The sequence below is a fragment of the Mus musculus genome, chromosome 18 (assembly GCF_000001635.26).
Source record: "Mus musculus strain C57BL/6J chromosome 18, GRCm38.p6 C57BL/6J".
In the NCBI taxonomy this organism is placed as follows: Eukaryota; Metazoa; Chordata; class Mammalia; order Rodentia; family Muridae; genus Mus; species Mus musculus.
This window is the reverse complement of record NC_000084.6, coordinates 75,993,161-76,015,141: the sequence shown is the minus strand read 5'-3', so window position 1 is coordinate 76,015,141 and position 21,981 is coordinate 75,993,161. Positions and strand designations below refer to the sequence as shown.

The following is a 21,981-nucleotide window of genomic DNA, read 5'->3' as shown; positions in this document are numbered from 1 at the left end:
TCAGTAGCACAGACACTGAGCCAAGCAAAACAGTTCAGGAGCCACCGTGGGCTCTGGACTGCAGAACCCACCAGCCTGAGGCAGTGACAGGCCATTACTCTGTGTCCTGCAAGCTGCAGCGATAAGGAAACTCCACCAATTTGATCCTTTATCTTGTCGCAGGTTGAGGGAAGATATTATTTCAATCTAGATAATGATTCAATTTCTCAGACGGAAATGAGATTTTTTTTTCCAAGTCTTCAAGGGAGTGCCACCAAAATCCCTCTTGGGGCTGGAGCAGGCCATGCCCAAGTTAGAAGATTTCTTGTAATTTAGAAACTATACCTGGTAGGGAGTTGTGGGAATGGATAGAGAGCAGGAAGTTTGGTTGCAAGAGAAAAATATACGGGCTGGGCCAATAAGAATACAAAGTAATTGCTCTTTGGATATTCATGTGCATTAACCCAAACCCATAAGACCTAATTCAGAAGGTAGGTAGGCAGAGTGAGCCAATGGCCTGAGACCTAGGGAGGTACAGAATAAGGGTACACAAACTAGCCCCACTGTGAAAGGGCCATCTGGGTCTTCCATACTAGCCTGTCACATGAGGGAGAGCTCCTGGGTCATTTTGCTGACAGATGGCATTAATACCATTACAGTGCTTCCTACCACAGGGGAGGAAGGGAGCCCGCCTTCAAGCTGAAGTGAGATCACCTCATCCAAGGAAGTCACAAAGGGCTGACAGTGCAGATCATCTCTGTGCACTCTGGAAGCATCAGGAAGCCATTAAAGAAGACGCAAATGACGTCAATACCTCAACGGTTTGCCAACGGTTTGCCCTAAACAAGGAGTTTAGAGAAATGCTACATTATTTTTAAAGGCCTGGGAATTCCAAGAGCCGTAGTACAGTATTGTCAAACTGTGTGGTTTGCTTTAAACAATTGTTGCAATTAGAGAGTGATTGTCAGATCAGTTGTAGAGACAGAAGAAATCCTAAGTAGATTTTGGAACATTTAAGATGGGTATACATTTGGGCTACCCCCATAGAGGGCTGTTTCCTCTCCAAAGAGAAGGCTCATTTCAGCTCTGTCCATTCTGGGATAGTCCCATCTGCTGACTCAAAGTCACAAGAAGGTTGTGCCTTTCAACATGGCCTTTGAGTAACTACCCTTGGGCATCTACATGGTGCTATTGTTGGAGTGAAAAGCCACACACAGTTGTGGGAACCTAGGGTGTCTCTAGGAGAATAGAGGCTTGGGGCTAGGGAATGGGAAGGGTCTTTTTACTGGAGACCTTCTGGTCCTTTCCAATTAAGCACCACGAGACTATCGCCAATGAGGAATAAAAATGCAGTTGATAAGCCCACATTTTCAGGACAGACAGACATGTCAGTCAGAGGCTCCCTATTTGAACTGTGATCCTATCCCCATACACTTTGGAAACGCAAAGGGAGTTGCAGTCAACATGGCTGTGACAAGTGGCTGTCTTTACAACAGAGATGCTAATTAGGAATGAAAGTAAATGCAGTGGGTGCCAGGCCCAGGGCCTCTTCACATACCAGCACACACCGTCCCAGCTGCTGAGTATACAGCGTGTGGCTTTTGCAGGGCACAGTCTCTGGATTCCTGGCTCTAGACTCAAGTGGGTCATAGAAGTAACAATACTCTAGAAGTGGCTGAGGAAGACTAATGGGACAAGAAAGTCCCAAGCCTTTCTCTGACCCATGTATCACTACAGCGCTGTATGTGGAACTGAGGAGACTCGCCCTGGCATATGTACTTGCTGGTAGCCTGGCTCTCGATCACATGCACCCTATACTATCTCAGGCTCTGCTCTCAGGACACTCCAACAGGTCCTTCACCCATGTTAGAACCCTCTCATGCTGACAGAGTAGCCCCTAATGTTAGATGTGCACATGCCCATCTGCTTCGGAGGGGGGAGTGTACAGCCACCATCCTTCTTTGTCAGAAACCATTTGTCTGATGCATTGCCTATGAAATCCAGAGACACAACACACTAGCCTCAGAACCAGAATCCAAACAATGGGGCCTGGGACCATGTGATCATAGCTACTCTTTTTCTCCAACAGGGATGCAGGCAGCCCTCAGCATGGCCTGCTTCTTGATCAGAGAGAGAGAGAGAGGGAGAGAGAGAGAGAGATCCAGCAGAAGGTTGGAGAGAACATCTTTGAAGTGCCGCACACCTGCTCAGTAAAACTGAGCTCATAGAGATTTCAGGCAGTCTAAGCCTCAGTTTCCCCTGTTCTAGGAGAGGAATACCTGGTAAGCTTGTGGCGCTCTCAAGAGGCAAGACTGCCAACTATGTAGAAATGGCCCTGTGAACACTGCTTATTAGTATTGGTATTTCAAAATAGCCAGCCCCTCCTGCTAACTTGTATTCCTTAAGTGCATAGATTTCAGTTGTCCCTATGCCTGGGCAGCAGTGGCTCTTCAGAAGAACAAGCAGGATCTTGATGACAGTCCACTTAAAGCTTAGTGTGTCCCCATGTGCCGACTTCATGGGGTTTAGTGGTCTTTAGTTGCTGCTGCCTGCAGAAGGCTCGGTGTGTGTTTGAGGGACATGGTCTGAGACACAGGGAAGATCCCAAGCATGGGTTTCTTGTGTCTATCTAGTGTATACGTGCTGATCTCACAGTCAACCTCACAGTCCTCTGCACACGACAGAATAGCAGACAAACTGGGCAAAACTTACTTTTATTTACACAGTTGAGGGATACTTTACGGCATGTTGGCTCTTTGTAACTAGACCCTTCATTGAGCCACTCTGGGTACTCAGCACCTTGCCTGGCCTCAGCAACCTCTCTGCCACCCACCAGACCCATGCCTGTGACCTTCACAGAGGCCTTAATATGTTTCTGAGCAAGGCCTCTGCTGTACTCCACCCCCCACCCCCCCACCCCCGCTCCTCTGGGGCCCAGATCAAGTCTGTCCCTCCCCAGAAGGCTCTTCCCTGGCCTCCCACCAATGGTGTCTCTCTCCATGCAATGGGAACCAGTGTAGGTCCATGCGCCCTTCTAGAAAGTTCTTTGTCTCACACAGCTCTTGCCACACTGCCAGAAGTGGTTTGACTCACCGCTCTGGGCTGAGCGCACTGTCCTGTGGTGTATGAGAGAATTGTTCTGATAGAGACAACCTAAGAGCAAACTTAGAACACCATAGACACAGCCTCTCAGGGTTTCCAGGGTAGTCTTTTACTGCCCACTTACAGATCCACAGCCCAGGAGTTCTGTCTGGGACACACCCAGGGGTGTCCTCTAGTTAGAGGGCAGAACAGGGCTCAGGGCATCCTCCTTCAACATGATGTCTTATGTGCTTGGGACCAGCCCTATCCAGCGACAGGGACCTTCCAGAAGAAGACTCCAAAGCCAATTCCACACACTTAGCAGGGAAACTGTCCATTTCCCAGAAACATTGTTAAACCACAAAACTCGACAAGCAAAATTCATACTCACAAGCACCGACTCCTTAGGCTTCAGTTTTAGGCCACCAGTCTTTCTGCAAACCTGCTCATTTCCTGCAAAGAGAGGGACAGGCAGAGAGAGGCACATTAGCATCTGCTCTGGGTATCCTTCAAGCTTTCCTGGCTGGCCTCCGGCTCCACACCTTCTCCGCACGCATGCACATTCCTTCCTGCAGCACTCCCCTCCCCTCCCTGGGAACACCATGTTCTGTTGGGTGGGCGCCCCCACCCCTGCAGGCCTGTGGGCTCTGCCCACGCCGCCTCCTCCCGCTCCCGGCGCCCTGCCAGTCTCAGATTGACCACTGCCTCCAATTCCCTGAAGGCACTGGGCTTCTTCCCACTCCGGAGCCAGCGAGGCCTCCACTTCTGTAGCATGGGGTTGCCTAGCAACGGTGCGCGCGGGCTCAGAAGGCCCTCCTAAATTGGACCTCACAGCACAGGGCATCTCCTTGTACAGCTGCCTGCATCTTAACAATCCGCCTCTGAATAATAACACAATGGTAATTGCATTCACGGACCCCAAACTACATTTAAATAATGTTCAAGAGCTGACACAAACCAACAAAGGCCAGAAAATGCATCGGGGAGGTTGACTGTGAGGCCACGCAGGGACGCTCCGCTGTGGGAGGGAGTTGACACCAAAGACTTGAGTTAATGACAATGTCGCCCTGAACTGTGAATTCTTCTGCTTCCGCCTGAGCATGTCACTGCTGTAATGCGTTGTAATGTAAGTTTGAGCAATTAACTCGAGGAGGTAGGGATGCCTCAAGACAGGGTGCCCTCTCGTTCTACTGACTTGTACCTCAGTTTTGGGGGAACAGGAGAGGGAAAATTTCACGGGAAAGAAAGCTTGAAAGTAAATTTCTTTGGCTTTGGCTTTTCCAAATGTGGCTAAATCCCTTCCTTCCTTCCTTCCTTCCTTCCTTCCTTCCTTCCTTCCTTCCTTCCCTCCTTCCTTCCTTCCTCAACTAGTCTCATTCTAGCCCTGGTTAGCTTGGAACTCACTATGCAGATTAGGCTGACCTCGCCTTCTCTGCCTCTGCCTCCTCTGCCTCTGCCTCTGCCTCTGCCTCTGCCTCTGCCTCTGCCTCTGCCTCTGCCTCTGCCTCTGCCTCTGCCTCTGCCTCTGCCTCTGCCTCTGCCTCTGCCTCTGCCTCTGCCTCTGCCTCTCTGCCTCTCTCTCTGCCTCTCTCTCTGCCTCTCTGCCTCTCTCTCTGCCTCTCTGCCTCTCTGCCTCTCTCTCTGCCTCTCTGCCTCTCTGCCTCTCTGCCTCTCTGCCTCTCTGCCTCTCTGCCTCTCTGCCTCTCTGCCTCTCTGCCTCTCTGCCTCTCTGCCTCTCTGCCTCTCTGCCTCTCTGCCTCTGCCTCTGCCTCTGCCTCTGCCTCTGCCATCTGCCTTATTTCAGGATGGAAAGTGAAGGCTCTTAAAAAGTCATAGTGGCAGGGCAAGTTGACCACATCCATGCCTCAAGCCCCGCAAGGCATCCACATTTGTGCAGCCATGTTCATAACTGACTCCCTCCCAACAGGCAAAGGTAGAGACAACTCAAGTCTCTAATAGTCACTGAGTTAATAGTAAAACGTGGTAGGTGAATGGAATATCATTCATCCTTCAAAAAGAAAGAAATTCTGACATATCTATACTGGGCGTGACCCTCAAGGCCATAGTAAGTAAAAGGAGCCAGTCACAGAAAAGACCACGTCCACGGTTTCCCCTTACTTGAGAAGTACGGGGTAGTTATATCTGCAGAGACAGAAAGTACAGGGCAGGAGCTGGAGGTGGGGAGTTGGGGTGAGGTGGGGGTTGGTATCTTATGAGCACAGATGGAGAAGAGGAGAGAGCTCTGAAATGAGTACTGAGTATGACTACACAGCACTGTGACAAATTTAATGCCATGGAACTGAAACTGAAAAAATGGTTAAATGATTATATATATATATATATATATATATATATATATATATATATATATACACACACACACACATACATACATACATACATATATTTAGAAATTCATCTGTAATACCGGTGTAAGGCTTACTGTCTCTTCATGACTCAAGTCCATCTTCATCTTGGAAATCAGAGTGGCCCATGTCACTCTCAAACTTGAGAAGGGCAGTTGTCACCAGGACTAAAGCCCCACTGCTCAGGGCAGCTGACAAGCATGGGTCTATGCCATATGGCTGCACATAGGGCCTATATGCTGCAAGGCAAGGTTCTTCTTCACATCTGCTTACAGCATCTGCTTTCCTCTGGGGACAGCACCATCCCATCCCTGTCTTCTGCCTGCTTCCACCCGTCACACAGGCTCCAGTGCATTTCCCCTGGTCCTGTCCTCTGTGCCTTAGCCCACTCTCCAGGCTCTCATCAAATCCCACATCCTTCAGGAGCCTCCCAGAGTCCAGACCTTTTCCAATGTTGCTCTTTGAAAATACTGTAGCCTGCATTGACCAGATCAGCCTTGCTTTACATTCTACCAGATCAGCCTTGCTTTACATTCTAGTCTTAGTGGTGGTGCCCCTCCTAGTGAAGCCCCGGACAAAGACAAGAATCTGTGCCTGCCTCAGCTCCACACTACATTCCAAGAGCGGCTGGGACCCTCTGCCTCCTTTTCAGGAAACGCCTGGCATGAAGCAGGTCTGCAGACTGTGCTGTGGAGCCCTGGACTCGGGACTTCATGTAGAACCCACCAGCGGCTTCTCCCAGTTGCCAGCAGTGGGGTATTTACAGACCTGATTAATTTGGAAGGGTCATTACAGCTAATGGCTTCTGCGAGCAAGAATGAATAAACAGCATAGGTAATTTTTTTTCAGTGTCCTAGATTTTTTTTTCTTGGAATGTGCTTTAAGTCTTAAAACAGTGTTACAAGAAAAGGAAGAAATGGTGATGATCATCATAATGATCATGATGATGAGGAGGAGTGGGAGAAAGAGGAGGGCGAGGAGGAGGGGGAGGGGAAGGAGGAGGGGGAGGGGGAGGAGGAAAAGGGGGAAGAGAAGGGAGAGGAGGAAGAGGGGGAGAAAGAGGAAGAAGAGGAGAGGAAGGGAGAAGAGGTTATAAGCCCGAGACATGGGAGGAGCCAACAGCTGCTTCGGACAAGCTTCCTCTGTCTCCCTGCTGATAAATGGGCCATGATCTGGATGGTCCTTCCAACCCAAACAGATAATAAAATTATGACTGGAGATGAGAATGAGGACAGCGGGTAGTGACCTTCCACATTTACAGACTCCACTCCGCCACCGCCCTGGTGCTAGGTACCACTATCTGGGGACAAGGTGCCAGCCATGCTCCTTCTTGAACAAGACAAGGTTTGAGTCTCTCCGCTGTCTTCCCGGACACTGACCCCGGAGCTTTCAAACGTATGACCCGACTTTGCTGGCTCTCATCTGATCATTAAAGTCCTCCAGACTAATGACTTGTTTTCCTGAATCTCCAGGAATGGCTGGAAAGAGGCCAAAGGGCATTGTCTAGGCTCCGTCTCTCCAGACCTTGGCTCTGTGACCAGCGGCCCTGTCTGTCAAGGCTGGCTGCTGCAGGACAGACGCCCCCCGGCTCCCCCAGACAGGCTAGATTAAATGGAAGTGTTGTCCACAGAACAGAGAGCTCTGGCTCCAGGCTGCCATCCCAGGGAGAGACAGTCTGGGCTCGTGACTGTGGTGTCCCCTCTTGGCTCCGTTTCCTGGTCATTGTATCGCTTCCCTCTGCCTTGGTTCAGACAGACAAGGGAAAGCAGGAAGCAAACACAAAGGCTCCTACTTCTGGAACACTTGTGGCACAAGGTGGCAACGAGATGAATTGAAAATTAAAAGTGATGGGTACTGACAATTACACTAATGTTAACAATGCCCTTTAACTAACGGTTGGACAGTGCTTTGTGGTTTAGTCTGGTCCTGTGTGCCTGCCAGGCAGGTGGGATAGCTTCAGCCCATTTATTGAGTCCAACATCTGCTTCCCGCTAGGGATGCAGCCATGAGAAGGCAGGTTCTAGCTACACTCCTCTCAGGAGGCTTCCAGACAACAGGGAGGGAACTACGTGCTGAGCAACTTGCTCAGAACCTTCCAGATATCAGGTGCCATGTCCTCTGCCTGCTTTTTTAGCCCTGTCCAGTTATTCCTGCATGATCCTGGAGTGAGAAGTCTAGCCCGCATTATGCTATCTGAGGGATAAACCCCTGGACAGCATGGCCTGGTGACAGAGAGCCTAGGAAGAAACAGATGTGCCTGTCCAGGACTAGGCACGGTACCGAGCGCCCAGCAGACACAGTCTAGGCCCCCACCCTTTAGCCTGTCCTGGGAAAGCTGTGTAGAGGCTTGGGAATAGCTGGTGCAAATTTGACCTCCCGAGTCCTTAAGGAAACGGCAGGACACAGGCGGTCAGCATTCAATACAACATTGGTATTGTTTTTGGAGTCACTATTGGATGTTTTTAGAGGAGGAAAATCCATAGTCAGAGGACCCCTGGAAATCCTCACTCAGCACCTGGGAGCACATCAGCACAGGGAGGACAGATGCTCCAAGCCAGAGCTCTGTTCATACGCTCACAGGCACACAAGTGGGACATGAAGACAAGGGTGCCACATTCCAGAGAGGGAGCAACATGGAGACGGCCCACAGGTCCGCGGTTACCTGGGACAGTCCGTGCTAACACTGAATGGCAGTTTAAGTTTGCAAAAGGAAAAGGGTTCTCATGATACAAAGGAAACAAGTGGTGTGTGGCAATGCCTTGTCTCTCCTAGACCAGCCCGTCTCCACATCTGTCCTTCCAGACAAGCTGTAAGGAGTACCGAGGGCTCAAACATCCAAGCAGGCTGGCTGTGCCTAAGTCCAGCTCTGCAGGGAATGGTGGCTATAACCATGACTGTGCGGTGCCCCGTGGTGGTGGCCTTAGTCCTGCCAGGTTCTGTGACCCGTGGGACTTCTGAGGCAGGCATCAGTCTGGGGTGACAGGGGTGTGGTACTCTGAGCTCAGTCAGCACAAGACGTTTGTGTGATATGAGTGTCAGCTGCTCTGGCTTGGGTGAGGTCTCTGCCCTTTTTATCTTTGTCTTGTTTGCCAGGGCCTGAGTCCTGTTACTCATTCCTCTGTCTCGACCTATTCCAGAAAGTTCTATTTCTACCTGGTGTCCAGTGTGACAACTAACCATTCTTTTTCTACCTTGTGTCCCAACTGTTCTTTCTCTCAGAACCAAGGCATCCTTTCAGGTGGAAGAGAAAGCTGTGGTCTCCGATCTCTGTGTTTTAGGACCCAGCACGGTAAAGACAAGCCTGGGACACAGACAGGTGTAGAGGGGCGGGGCTTCTCCCTCTGAGGGGCTGAAGTGTTGCTGAGAGATGGGAGCTTTGAAGTGCCCACCTATCTTGTCTCCTCAGAACTCGACCCTACCCAACATGCAGTGCCGTTCCTGAAGGGGGTCACACATGCACACAGAAGAAGGCCACTTCTCCGAGGGCAAGGGGGACACTCCTACCCAGGGCATCAGGTAAAAAGTGACTTAGCTATGCCAACCACGCTTGCAGCCCCCACCAGAAAACTCTTGGGGCTTGGGAAAGTTTTCAGGGATCTTCCTAGAACAACTATGCTGTCCTCTGTACAGAAGATGATGTGTCATCAGAAACTATGCTGAGGAGGTCACCAGCACTGTCACTGGCCCAGCCAAAGCAATGCACTGCCTCAGCATACTCCCTAATGGTACCTCCTACAGGAAGCTGGCCTGCACACACTTCTAAAATGCTCCATGATCACTCTGTCTCGTGAGCTTGGGCTTCTCACAGATGTGGCCATCCTTACAGCAGATCAAGAGGAAGAGGACTAGTGTTTGTCACTGACCTCTTGAATGCTTGTCACTGCCTTCTCCACGCTGAGTTTTTGAGACAACAGATGGGCTTCAGAGGATGGGAAGGATCCAGAGTGTGGGTGAAGGAGAGCTGCTAAGTGGAGCTGCAGAGGCAGAAAGAGCCACAGTCAAGGTCATGGGTCACCAGGTCTCAGAGGAGCAGAGCGCGTGAGCGTGCAGAGAAAACACAGGCTTCAGCTCCAAGCAGAGACGCAGTCAGGCAGCTATGAAGTCACCATCCTGCAGCTGCTACAGTCTGGGGAAGGATGATGTAGGGCTAGCTTTTGATCCCAGAGAAACCTCTAGCAGAGGCGGACAAACTGAGCGAGGCTGAAGCCATCTTGGCTTGCTGCTTCCCTGTGTCGGCTCCCGTTCTGGTCAGTACCAGAGAACCTCGCTAAGGATACATGGCTCAGAGGAGGTTTATTCATCCCAGGCTGAGCCCAGTGGAGTAAAAGGTGGCTTCCCAGAGTAATGTCAGTGGCTGACTGGTACAGCGGGTCACTCACCTGAAGTCTCTTAACATCTATCCCAACCAGGGCGCCATGTAACCGATAGCAAGGTCTCCAGGCTGCTGATGCCTCTGGCTAACTCTGTGCCTCCTGCATGGCATCACGCCGGCCGTCTCTGATGTGTAAGTGATACTGCTTACAGTTTATGACTCCATTATTCCATTTTCCAGTGGACTAAAGGATTCAATGTTCTTGCAGAGCGCTCTGAGTCCATGCTGGAGTGTGGCTCAACTGGCAGAGTGCTTGCCTACCAGACACAGGGGCTTGGGTTCGAGCCATAGCATCCAGAAAAGTGAGCGTGGCAGCTCACTTTTGTCTGTAATCCCAGCACTTGGGAGTTACAATGAAAACCAGAAGTTCAAAGTCCTCCTCACTCACAGAGAAAGTTTGAGGCTACCCTGGGCTACATGTGAAGCAGTCGCATGACAAACAAAACTAAAACATTTTTTTTTATTGGTTCCCCAAGCTTTCATTGTTTCGCCTCTGCCTAACTCAACAATATGTATATTTTTAAATTACCAGCTTCGTTTTTTTTTTATTCTCTTCTTCAATTCAGTTTTCACAGAAGCAACTTTCCCCTTTTCTTTTGCAGCAGGCTTTAAGTGATTTGTATACTATTTAATTAAATTGCATAATTACAATAGCAAGTTTCACTGACATAAACAGGTTCGGGCGCTAAGCCAGCTGTTCCAGGGAAGCGCTGGGCTCAGCTGCTGGGAGCAGATGTGGGGAAGGTTTGGATAGCTGCCTGCCTTGCCTGATCCGAGGGCTCCTCCATTGAAGCGACCACTCACAGGGAATGGGGGATGCTGGTAGATCTGGCAAGGTGGCTCTTTGCAGCCAAGATGGAGGATAACTCTCCAGGGCTCAAGGACCCAGGGCTGAGCCTCCCTGACCGGTGTAACCCTCCTCCCTCCTCCAGCTGTGCTTGCTGACAGGGTACCCCCTCTCCACATGCATCTTTCCAGCTTTGCTACACAGTAGATCCATTCCCGGGAAGCTATCCGCTGTGTGCTTGAATGCTACAGTTTTGGTGACAAATGACTGCCCAGTGCAGCCCTCTCTTGAGGGTTCCTCTTCTAGAGAACTCGCCAATCATGTCCTTCCAGGTGTATTCAGTAAGAAGTTGGGGGTAGGAGGTGGGGTCAGGGGCTTCTACGAGCCCTTCAGTCTTACCATCTAGATGACCAGGTTATGCCCAGCATACATATCTCCCAAGATGCCTCTGTGGCCCCTCTGGGGTTTTCAGTCTTCAAACCCCCAATCCCTTTTTACTGTAGGATACTTGCCTTCCTAACTCTGTCAGAGTCGTTTTCTTCATATAAGGATCCTTTCTTACCCTATGGGCCACACAATTAACACAACTGCCATCTAACCAGCCAACTGACCAGCCACTGCTGCCAGGCACCGGCAGCTCCCAGGAGAGGGAAAAGCTCCCCAGGAGAACACGTCCACACTGGATTTGCTGCTTTAAGCTGCCTACCATCCTTCATCCTTTCCTCTTGGTAAAAGGATTGTAGTTTCCTCCTAGGTTAATTTGCTGCATGCCTTCACAGCCAATGGGGGTAGGTCGTGGTTTCACTTGAGCCAATCAGTTCATCTCCATTTTATCATGAGAGTCAAAGACATATTTTCTGGGAGCTTCCAGAGAAAAAGCCATTACTGATAATGTGAGTGGGGACCTGCAAGGTCTGGAGCTATGGCAGCCTTTTTGTTATCAGAAGGAGCCCAGAGGGCGGTTCTGAGAGAACTACAGACAAGATAGGCTGAAAACTTCACCCTCTGCCTTTGTGTTTCTCACAACCCAAGTCAATAAAATGTAGCCTTCTCCCATTTTAACTACATAGCGTTTGAAATTCATATATACATATATATGAATGCTTTGAAAAATAAAAAGCAACTAAAGCTTGATAATGAAAATATGTAGTCATTACTCTAGTTCTTCCCACACTGAACCCCAATTTCTGGAAGTGAATCTCTCTCAACTGCTTTAGCTACTTCTTGTGCTCTATGCTGGCCCATCTCTATATAACATGGTGCATTAGTCAGCTGGGGATGCTATAACAAAATACCACAGACCAGTAGCTTGCACAACAACAACAGCAAAACCATCATTGTGGGGGTTAAATCACAGTGGGGACACAGCACAGGTCACAGGGTAGGTTCCATTTTGTTCACTCCTAGAGCATCCCTCAGTATCCCACAATGAAAGTGGGCATTCTGTCCTTTCTACCTCTACCCCACCTCCATCAAATAGTGCTGGCCTGTGTATCTTCCCGTGTTTTCCATTAAATCAACCCCCGATGTTCACAGCAGCGTTCCCTTGCGGGTGCTGCTTGTGGGTGGATAGCATGGAAATGTTTCCTTCCTCCAAAACTCTTACATTTTTCTCTAGCATTAAAAATGGTTCTATCAGCACCTATTTCCACAGAAGCTGCCCAGGGGCTGGTAAAATCCCTCTGGGATCAGTCAGCTCCTTCAGGATTTCTTGGAGTCCTCCAATCTAGAGTTCCCACCCTCCGCTCAGTCCTGCCTGACTGCTGCCTTAACCCAGGCACCTTCACTGGGGAATTCTCTGAATCTGGCAAAGTTCCCACCCCCAACCCCCACCCTCCCTGGCCCCCACAGCTCAGCATAAAGAAAGTAGCCAGAGGAGCCACACTTCCCACAGGATATGCCCTCTGCTGCTTTCCCACTCCCCTTTTGCTCATGAAGGCCCAAGTGGGGGCCTTCTAGAGCCCACCTAATCCAGGCCCTCTCCTCATCCAAGGCCGCTGATATGCAGGCAGCCTGTTCTCCATCTGCTGAGGGGAGGGCCTTTTGGCATGAGACCTGCCATTTCCATGGGCTCTGGCACAAGGACATGAGTGCATCTGATTACCACATCTCCACTCTTATTTCCTGGTACTCATCTTCCCGAGGTAGCCTTCCCGGCTCTGCCTGGTTCCTTTTGGAAGTGAACAGGTAACTTGGAGGCATTGCCACCCCGCCCCCCCAGGTCTTCCAGATGCCTCATGGCTTGTCTGCCCTATGCAGTAGGGTTGGTCACAGGCCACGCTGCCCATTCCTGACTGGCTACCCAGTACACACCTCTCATTTGAAGTGCAAAGGTGTTTGCTCTCCCCAGGACTCACAGTGCCTTCTCTGAGACCTTCTGGCACCCACTCCAGCCCACAGCCACGTTTCTACCTGATGTGCCCCCTACCCAGATTAACTGAGAACTCTCATCAAAGACTCAACCACAGCATGGAGGGCTACCCTGGACCCGCAGTGTCTCCTAAGAAATGCTCAGACTGAAGAGGTCAGCAACAGCTGGCATAAAGCACTTATGAAGACATAAGCAGAGGATCACATGCCTGCACACAGGCAGCCCAGGTGGACCACATCCTTTGGTTAGTCACTTTCATGCTCCCATGACAGAAATCCCACACTTAGCCAGGCAAACCTAGTGGTCCATATGCTTCCAGGGGGTAGGACACATGGGACATCTGACCCCACATTGACCTGCTGCTACAGTTTCCTCAGAAAGAGAGAGAGAGAGAGAGAGAGAGAGAGAGAGAGAGAGAGAGAGAGAGAGAACACTAATGAATTGTCCTGCAGAAAGGAGTCCTTCAGCAAGAACTGAATCATTGTATTCCCACCACCTCAGGTAAAGTATTAGACATACCACACCCCTAGAAGAGGCATGATCCAAAGCCACCAGCCACCTAGAAGAGGCATGATCCAAAGCCACCAACCACCTAGAAGAGGCATGATCCAAAGCCACCAGCCACCTAGAAGAGGCATGATCCAAAGCCACCAGCCACCTAGTCTGAGTTGAGTTCAGATTCTTTCTATACAGGAACAATAAAAATGGAGGCCGAAGTCATATGTGGCCGTTTGTGCCCATGGTCCCAGCTACTTGGTAGGCAGGGGGTGGGATGGTGGTACAGCAGGTAGATTTAGAGCATCTTGGCTGACATTGCAAAACTCTCTCACAGAAACTGGGTGGGGCCTCTATGGGAAAGCCCCTCCTGTTCTCTGGAAAGGCAGCAGACAGAGTCCCAGATGCGGAGGGAAGAGTATCAGTGTGTGGTTCCACAGTGCAACACGAGAGCCCAGTGGGTATCAGGACACGCCTCTGCAGACCCAGAGCAGAACCAGGACATGAAAATGTGTGGTGCTGGCTTTGTACCTGGCAAGGTACGTGCTCCTTCCCATACCAGTCCGAAGACGAGCATCCTAGCACCCCACGTCTCACTTGAGCCAAGGAAAGCATTGCCACTTAAGTAGGTCAGTCAAAGCGAACGACTCCCCCAGGAGTGTCCCCTCTTCCCAGTGGCACAGATAATGTACTCGCCCTTCCAAAACCAGACTCGGAGCACCAGAGGGTCATCTATGCCTGAACTGGGTTTTAAGCATGAGAACAACACTATGAAGGGAGTTCCCACTCTCCCCTGAGAAAAACCCTCCGAGTGTCCAGAAACAAAGGCATAGGCGAGCCACACGGGAGGATTCTCTTGCAGCCTAGTAAAGCTGACACAGCTTTTCTGTTGTCCATGCCCACGGTGACGGCCTGGCTCTGGCCTGACCGGCCATGCTCTGGCAAGTCCCTGGAGTCCCAGTGACTCACAAATCAGATTTCCACACATCTTCCATCTCCTCTCTTGGCTAGAATCCTGTCCTCTTTCTGCCTACGGTCCAGGTGGCCTGCCTTTTCTCAGGCCTCTCTCCCTGAATGGTGGGTGGCCCTATGCACCTCTTCCTTAAAAATAAATGTTACAAACTATTCCAGACACACAAAAAGGCAAATAATTTAATAGGACACTTTTAGACACACCACTACAGTGTAAATGAGAGGCGGTTCTTGAATCCCAGGGCCTGCCTTTTGAAACAGCACATTAGCACCCTACACATTCTTCCTGGAAGGAGTTCACACAGATGAACCTACAGCAGTTAAGAGAGAGCTAGACTAGGCAGTTGGGACCAGGACGATGTCTAGCCTGGGCAGAGAAGGGGCTGGGCCAGGAGTAAGGATCAGAAGAGACCTGCGATGGGGCCAGGGAGATCTCTGTCACACCCTCAGTGGGGAGGTATGTCCCTCCAGGAGCCTTCTGTGACAGACCTTTTCTGTCCCAACTGTTCTTACTAAACTCAGGCCTTGGCAGGGGGCAGAGGGCAGGGCTGTTGACACTGGTAACTGCCTGATCAGAGCAGACCAGGACTGGCTGGATACCTTCTTGTGGCAGCAGAGTAGAGAAAGACTAGAAGCTGAATCACCAAGATGAACAGATGACCAGAGCCAGCTGGCAGCGAAGGACCCGAGCACCTCCTCACCTGGGCTGTGGGCAGTGAATGGGCCCAGTGCCAGGAAAGTCCAGGCTGTGCAAACTTGGGAAGGTCTGGCGGAACGAAATGGCTCCTACCACTAAGGGATCACGTTCCTCACATCTTGGAGCTTTCCCTTTGTCCCAGGAGCCCACTTCTACCTTATGGGGGTGCGGAGGGGGGAGTCTCTCATTTCCCCTTTCTTAATAAATTGCTTCTATTGCTGTGTATAAGCACACATTCCCAGAGCAATCCTTTGTCACAGAATTACAAGCCTCTGAACTCAGATCTACTGCCCTGCTCTAGGCTTGCCCTCGGTTTCCTTTTCTTTATCTCTTCTTCATATGGACAGAAAACCTAAACACACTAAGACTCTGGGCTTTCTCACTGTTTGTTCTGACCTCAACCCTAAGGGGGAAAAAGAAGGGCATGATTTTCTCTTTGTCTCCTTCTTCCTGGCCACCATCTGCTCTGTTGCTTCTCTCCCAGACTGTCATAAAATTGTCCTCAAGCTTCTGTTTGTGTCTGTTTCTAAATGATCTTATCAAGAAGGCTGAGAACTCCAAACAGAACCTGGCTCCCTGCAGCACTCTCAGCTGTAGCCTCGAACCCAGAAGACCAACGGTATTCAATGCCTGCAGTTCCATGGGGCTGGCACCTATGTCTCAAGACAGAGGAGGAGGTTTAGGGCTGGGATAACTCCGACCTTACATCCATAGGGCCCTGCAAACTACCCCGAGGTCTGGTGAAGTTTATGCCTGCTTGGTCTTTTATGTTGCCAGGCCCCACCTTTACCATACCTGTCTTTACCAGACCATGGAGGACTGTCAAGCACTCTGAGAAGCAAGATTTAGGAGGGCCAGACATCTGTCACCTCTGCCTATGCTTAGGACACCTTTGCCCAACTCCTGACCACATTCCCCAGGCTCTTGTTCACTTGAACACTTGGTCCCCAGGTAATGCCCATATTTGGGAAGGTTGTGATTGGGAACTTTGGAACATGGAGTTGAGCTGATGTAGATTTCTAGGTGCAGTCCTTGAAGGAAAGTTCTGATCCTGATTCCAGGGAGCTCTCTGCTTCTCGACTGGTGTCACATGAGAAGCTGCCACAAGTATGCTCCAATGAGCATGGGCTGACCCACTCCCGCTGTGTGCCTTCCATGCCATGATGGGCCGTAGGCCACGGTATTCAGCCAGAATGTATTTCTCCTTCCTTATATGGCTTTTGTCAAGGATCTTGTCATAGCAACAAGGACAATAAGTAATACAAATAGTGAGAAACATGTGGAAGATATAGTGTGTGTGTGTGTGTGTGTGTGTGTGTGTGTGTGTATCACTTGTTATCACATTCTTTCAGAAAATACCCAAGGAATAAATCCAATAAAATATAGGCACATCCTTCACTGAGCAATACAAAACAACACTGTGATAAATCAAAGACTTAAAGAAATGATGGAAGTGCTATCTCAAGGGCTGAAAGAAGTGATAGTGTTAATGTGTCTGTTTCCTCCAATTTGATCTACAGATTCAGTGCAATACTTATCAAAATCCAAGACTTATGCCGCGATGCACATGCATGTGTGTGTGCATGTGTGGAGAGTCTGGTGGGTGATTCTAAAAGTATATGAAAATTCAAAGGATCTTGAATAGCTGAGGTGGTAACAAGAAAATTAAGCTGGAGGAAATGGCATAGCCAGATAACAATAATTGTGCCATAAAGCTACAGGATGGACAAAGTGAGGTGGGTTCAGGGATAAGACAAGGGGCTGACAGAAGAGGGCACAGAAATAGACACATTCATGGTGACCTAGAATGACAACTCTGCTACCCTTCAGTGGAAAGGGTGGGTTTGCAGGGAATAGTGCTGAGCCAGTTGGGTATCTATATTAAAAATAAAAATGAAGCTTTACTGCATGCTCAAGAAAAATTAATTTGAGAAGGGATATAAGCCTAAACAGAAAAGATAATAAAGCCATAAGAGAAACCTCAGAGAATATATCCTAGACCTTGAATGGGAGAAAAAGTCCCTTGGCAGGGCAGAAAAAAACCATTAGCCATCAGTGAAAAGACAGCTCAATTGGGCTTCATTTAAATTAAGGAGGTCCGTTCATTAAAAGGACAAAAAAAAAGGACATTAAAAACACAAAAGAAAGAGCCATGCGGTGAGAAAAGGTTGATGGCCAAGAACTCATCCAGATACAGCAAGAGAGAAGACCAACAGTCGTTAATTTAAAACCAGGGAACGTCTGAGTAGGCTTCTTACAGGAGAGGACAGCAGAGTGTCCCCTAAACACGCAGCTGTGCAGATGCAAAGAGGCAGAGCATCACAGCAACATGTCACACCCCGGACAGAAGAGCAAACTAAGATATCAAGGCTGGCAAGGATGTGCAGCAACTGAGGCTCTGAGAGGACAGTCTCAATCAACACACCTACTTCAAAGCATATTTGGCATCACTTTTAGAAGCTCTACAGACTTATACCATACACAAGTCAGCAGATCCACACCTGGTGTGATGTAACAGGAAAGATATTTATGCACACATACAAGAAAAACATCAGCATATGTCTTCACGGAAGCTTCTAGCAAAACAGTCTCAAATGAGATGTGACCCAGAAGTCCACCCAAAATGGAACTGGTAAAAAGAAAAAAATGTGTCATGGTCACACACCATGGGTATTGTACAATATCTGCATTGTCTGCATTGTCTACAGTGTGGATAGGTCTACGATCTGTTGTCAGAGAAATACAAGATGGATGAATATGATGAGACCCCCCATTAGGCTACGTTGAAAACAGCAGCCATTGTGTTGTAATGAAGTCAAGAGTCCCTATGGAGAGGGGACTGCCTTGTAAGAGGCAAGAGGGACTTGTCTAGAATGCCAAGAACAGCCAAGAACATGGTTATAATTTGATTCTGAGAATGTCTATCTATGTACAAATTCATCATGCTATACATTTAAGATACAGGCACTTTATCAATAAGGTGTCAGACAGTACCAAGAGGAGTGGCGGGATCACAGTTAGATATAGGATGAACAGAGGCCACACAAGCATGTTTTAACAAGGGTAGACAGCAGGCCTCCATGACTCCTCCGAGACTCTTGTGTCTAAGAGTCTCAGGGGAACAGAACAGAATTATAGTCATAAGACTAATGCATCAAGGAACAGCTCCCAAAATACTCTGGCACCTTCACCAGTACTTTGTCTACTTTGAGGTGATAAAGAAGCAAGAACTGTTCCCATGGGCCATGACCATTGGGATCTGACCACAGACGGACACTGGGGACCACAGTAGTCTGCCCCTGCTTTGCATCAAGTTTGGACGACTGTAGAAAAAAAAAAACACAGTGAAATGAATTGTATTTCCTTCCTTTTTAAAAACTGAGATGTACAAATGTACAAACAACTTCTCCTTATTCCCCAAGAGATGTGGGCAGAGAAATCTCTCTGCTGACCCCTGTCCTGGGTGGAGCTTTACCCAGTAAGGGTGCTGTGGCTTTACAGTTCACTGAACTTGCAAGCTCCCGAACGTCTCTGCCCACTACGTGTAGAATATGTCCTCTGCCCCATGAGGGCTGGGTCAGCGCTTCTTGTAAGCCAAGTTCCTTGTCAATGTGAGCTCGCCCACCTTGTTTTAAGACCTGAAGTCACAGCAGGATCACTTCCAGGGCCACTTCCTCATTTGTTCTTCCTCCCCTCATTCGATGTGTGATTTACGGATATTAGTTTGCCTTTAGCAATCTGGCAGTCTGGCTTTCCTCTCCCACCCCTGTGTCTTCCGTTAGGGCGGCTCTGGAGTCTGTTTGGCTCTGCACTCCATCTGTCCTGTGAGCAGTGTTGCGGTGCCTCACGTTATACTGTTTAAAAATAAAGTCAGAAAACTAACAACCAAATAGATGACAGCCTGCAAAACAGCAGCTGTTGCCCATAAGGGAAGATTTAAAACATCCCCTGGATGTATTTCTAGAGAGATGGATATCATGGAGCAAGGAGGAGAAAGCCCCAGCCAATGGGGATCACTCAACTCTCTCCTGTGCAGAGATGGTGGATGCTCCAGGCACCTGTTGCTCAGCCCTCTGGCTGGAGATGAGAATGAATAAGAGAAAAGAGGTCTCAGAGGCACAGGGTCTCCAGAGCCTCATAGTTTTGCATCCTGAGTACAGAGCAAGTAGTCTGCAAACCAAGTCACCAAGTCCTGATGTCAATATGGGAAAGGACAAACTTTCACTTGGACTCTGCCAAGTGACTAGCTTAAAGCAGCAGAACTACCAAACTGCAACGCTACCAGGAGCTCACAATAACATGTATTTTAAACCTCAGAGTCATGTGTCACCAAGACCACAGTGAAGTTCTTCAAACTTTGAAATGTTTGCTTTAATAGGTATTGCTAAGAAAGTGAGAGGTAGACTGCCACCCCCACCCCCAGACCCCCACCAGGGACTAAATCACCAACCAAAGAGTACACATGGAGGGACTTATGGCTCCAGTCACCTATGTAGCAGAGGATGGCCTTGTCGGACATCAATGGAAGGAGAGATCCTTGTTCCTGGGAAGGCTCTATGCCCCAGTGTAGAGGAATGCCATGGAGGGGAGGCAGGAGTGGGTGGATGGGTGGGTGGGTGGGAGAGCACCCTCATAGAAACAGGGGGAGAGAGGATGGGATAAGGGGGTTCCGTAGGGGAAGCCAGGAAAGGGGATAATATTTGAAATGTAAATAAGTAAAATATCCAATTAAAAAAAATAGTGAGAGGCAGGCAGCCCGGAGGCCCCCATCTGTAAGCCTTGAGTTTGGGAGGCAGAGGTAGGGGTTCAGGTCAGCCTGAGATACAGGAAAAAAAAAGATGCTGTAAAAGAGCAAAGGAAGATGGCCGGGGAGATGGCCCCTGCTCTGTAAGCATGAGTTTAGATGCCCAGCACCTATGCAAAGAGCCAGGAAAAGGCATGTAAGTGCCCACAACCCCAGCACAGTGGACAGGGAAAACCAGGAGGATAGCTAGGACTCACTGGCTGCCAGGCCAGCCGAAAGTCCAAATGACAAGTATCAGGTTCACAGAAAGATCCAGTCTCCCAGGACTAAGGCTCCAGAGAATAATAAGGAAAGATACCCAATATCTTTGGCTTCCACAACCCTGCACATACAACACATACATGTGCACATACACACATGCACACTGCATGAGTAGTAATTTTTTTTTTAAGAAAAGGAAGTGGACAGGAAAGGAAATAGCCTATGGGATAGGAGACCATGAAGACCATCAAATTGTTCAACATGGTAAAGGATTTGAGCTGCCCCTATGCACACGTTAGGATGTCTAGACACAGTAGAGAGATTAGAGCCTGCATATACTGCTGGTGGGACTGTAAGAGGGTGTGGTCACTGTCAAAGATATTCTGATGGTTACCCAGTAGGAGCGTGTTGTGCCTTGTGTGCATGAAGCCCTGAGTTAAATGCAGAGTCTTCATATGATTCGGTGACTGAACTTCTAGGTAAATATATACACCCCCTCCCAAGGAAATTGTATGTCTGCATATAAATGTGTGTATACTTATAGCAATAATACTCAAAATAGCCAGAAGTGATCAGTGAAATTTTAAAAATTCAATGGAAATCACCTAGCCATAAAAATAAAAATTGAAACACACTTTATCACTGATGTACCTGAAACCCAAAAGTAACAGGCCAATCACAGAAGGCCATACGCTCTATAATTCCATGTATATGGACTAGCCAAGGAGGCAGATACAGAGAGGCAAAAAGTAAATTATATTGTTGTCAAGGATAGAAGAAGAGGGGAATGGAAAGTGGTTTCTAAAAAGAATGGGGTCTGTCTGAGCTGCCTTAAACATTCTGGATTTAGATATTGTCAGTTGTCTCCTCCATGAAAGCGCTAAAAAGCCATTAAATTATATGTTTTAAGTGGGAAAATTGCACACCATGTAAACTATATCTCAGTGAGCCACTTAAGAAAAGAAAAATCTAGTAGAAGATTAGATCCCTGTGGTAGAGGCTTCCTAGAATTCATGCAGTCCTGGGTTAGCACAGAAAATTAATTAAATAGTCGGTGGGCATGGTTGGTCATACCTATAACCCCAGCACTGGGAGAGTGAAGTAGGGGGATGACTGAGTTTGGGGGCAACCTGGGCTACAGACTGAGGCTCTCTCTCAACTCTCTTTCATAGAAATAAATAAATTTATAAAGTCCATATACAGAGACCCCACATAATCAACACAGTATTGAGGAAGAAAATAAAGTTATTGGCGGGCTGTAACTATCCAACCTGAAAACCTGCTCTAAAGCTACGGTGTGATATTGATGAGACAGCTGATAGATGAATAGATCAATGGAACAGAACAGAGAGCTTGGAAACAGGCATGCATAAATGAAGTGCTCTCTGACCGAAGAGTCAAGGCAATACAATGGTTAAGCAGAGATGCCAGGCAGTGGTGGCACACACTTTTAATCCCAGCACTTGAGAGGCAGAGGCAGGTGGATTTCTGAGTTCTAGGCCAGCTTGGTCTACAGAATGAGTTCCAGGACAGCCAGGGCTATACAGAGAAACCCTGCCTCAAAAAAAACCAAACCAAAACAAAACAAAAAGCAGAGAAGGGTAACAAGTGATGTTGTAGCAACAACTGGACACCACAGGCAGGTGATAAATCTAGACACAGGACTTACAAACTTTACAAAATTTAAAACATCGTCTAGGCATGAAAGCAATATGTAAGATCACAAAAACTACACAAGAGGAGAGGAGAGAACCAAGGTGAACCTGGGTATGGCTGAGATGTCTCCTTACAATACCAAAGGGTCAACACATGAAAGAAATGACTAGAAGCTGAAATTTAAACAAAAGTTCTGCTCT

The 21,981-nt window shown here is 48.6% G+C and overlaps 1 protein-coding gene across 1 annotated transcript in view; it reads right to left on the bottom strand.

The window, feature by feature from the left end:
* Positions 1 to 21,981, bottom strand: part of Zbtb7c (zinc finger and BTB domain containing 7C) — a 328,387-nt gene that overhangs the window by 133,423 nt on the left and 172,983 nt on the right. Inside the window, exon 3 of the mRNA NM_145356.3 lies at positions 3,452 to 3,513. The gene's annotated coding sequence lies outside the window, so the exon portion shown is untranslated. The remainder of the gene's footprint in view (positions 1 to 3,451; positions 3,514 to 21,981) is intronic.